We start from the raw sequence: 2,369 nt of genomic DNA, 5'->3' as shown, positions 1-2,369 counted from the left end.
AAACCTTTCCTACCATAAAGAAAAAACTGAACTCTCATCATTGAATATTCCTAATATTTTGCACAGTAATTATTTATACAGTATAATATCTGCATTTAAGTAAGAACACCCAAGGAATTAAATGCATATTTCATGTTTGGCTTAAAAAACATTCTCCTTCACTCCTACCTGTCTTAATGGAGAAAATTCATGAAGACTAAATGTTTTGGATAACTGTAAATGTTTTATGAGCTCAGTATGATTGTGGTCATTTTCACTAGTTTATTTATTTACTTTTTTTGAAAGGGAAAAAAAGGAGAGGTGTTATCCCTTTTTACAGAATACAGTGGCTTTTTTAGGGCTTCCTGGGTAGCTCAGCGAGTAAGGAACCCACCTGCAATGCAAGAGATCCCGGTTCAATTCCTGGGTGGGGAAATTCCCCTGGAGAAGTGACAGACTACCCACTCCAGTATTCTTGGGCTTCCCTGGTGGCTCAGACACTAAAGAAACAACCTGCAAAGTGGGAGACCTGGGTTCAATCTCTAGGTTGGGAAGATCCCCAGGAGGAGGGCATGGCAACCCACTCCAGTATTCTTGCCTGGAAAATTCTCATGGACATAAAAGCCTAGTGGGCTACAGTTCATGGGGTTGCAAAGAATCTGACCCAACTAAGCATAGCACAGTGGCTTTTTACTGTTAATATTAAGCTTATCAAATATAATTCCTTCTTTTTTAGAACAGGATTACTTCTACAACTTCTGACAGAATTGTTAAGCATTTCTGTAATATTCTGAAGGCTTAAATGAGACTCAGATTCAAAGGAACAAAGAATCAACATACATTTCACTGAAATCTCAGTAGGTGTTAAAATTGTAATAAGCACATAACACTGTGTATTAAATATTTTTCTGCAGAATTTATTGCTACTTTTTCTTTCCTTATCATATGCACATGAAATGTATATGAAAGTGAAAGAAAGTGAAGTTGCTCAGTCATGTCCAACTCTTTGAGACCCCATGGACTATAGCCTACCATGGTCCTCTGTCCATGGGATTTTCCAGGCAAGAGTACTGGAGTGGGTTGCCATTTCCATCTCCAGGGGCTCTTCCCCACCCAGGGATCAAGCCCGTGTTTTTTTGGACTCCTGCCTTGACAGACAGATCCTCTACCACTGTGTACTAACTGAATATTTCTTAAACCTGATTTTTTTTTTTTTTAGCATATCAATGTTAAGTAAGATATTACACTATTTGTATCTTTGCCCTCCTTCCTGGATCTTGCATGGGCTAAGAAACTGATAAGGTAAGAACCCTGATACTTGGGGTTACATTTAGCCCAGAGGCCATTTTTGTTTATAGATAGGTTTTTATTTTATTTTTTTAAATTCAGTTTATTTAAACTAAAAGACAAGACCCAACAAAAACTGTTAATGGAAATACAGAGACTAAGCATCAGTGAAGAAACAAAATATAGTATGCACATTCCATGGATTTTACTTAATGATATATCTGCATTTTAATATTTTGAACTTCCAAGTATGTGTTTTCTGATGTTAAATTATTTTGTACATATTACTGTCAATGATGAGTTCTTCTCTAGTAGTGTGCTTGTTTTATGAAAGATTTATTTATGATTGTATTGGACTCAAGACAAATTTCTAAATCCTTCTCCCTAAATATTGTATTCAATCAAAGAAAATACTCGAACAAAAAAATTTTAAAATTATATAATTAATATGCATCTCTAAGATGTTTTCCTAAAAAATGATGCTATACATTATATAGTTATATATAAGCTTATATGTTTATTTACTTATATATATACAAATTCTTATACATCAATGCAACTGCAAGAATTCTATAAATCATCCAAATCATTGTTTTCTGTATTTATTCCTTGAAATGTCAAGATCTGATGAAAAACTTTCCACCTCATGCAAAGAATTGATGCATTGGAAAAGACTCTGATGCTGGGAGGGATTGCGGGCAGGAGGAGAAGGGGACGATAGAGGATGATATGGCTGGATGGCATCACTGACTCAAGGGACTTGAGTCTGAGTGAACTCCGGGAGTTGGTGATGGACAGGGAGGCTTGGCGTGCTGTGATTCATGGGGTCGCAAATAGTCGGACATGACTGAGCAACTGAACTGAACTGAACTGATACATATAACTCTTGATGAAAGTGAAAGAGGAGAGTGAAAAAGTTGGCCTACAGCTCAACATTCGGAAAATGAAGATTATGGCATCTGGTCCCATCACTTCATGGGAAATAGATGGGGAAACAGTGGAAACAGTGTCAGATTTTATTTTGGGGGGCTCCAAAATCACTGTGGATGGTGACTGCAGCCATAAAATTAAAAGACGCTTACTCCTTGGAAGGAAAGTTATGA

This window comes from Bison bison, unplaced genomic scaffold, assembly GCF_000754665.1.
Source record: "Bison bison bison isolate TAMUID 2011002044 unplaced genomic scaffold, Bison_UMD1.0 scf7180017864210, whole genome shotgun sequence".
Classification (NCBI taxonomy): domain Eukaryota; kingdom Metazoa; phylum Chordata; class Mammalia; order Artiodactyla; family Bovidae; genus Bison; species Bison bison.
The sequence above is the reverse complement of the archived record's forward strand: the minus strand, read 5'-3'. Positions refer to the sequence as shown.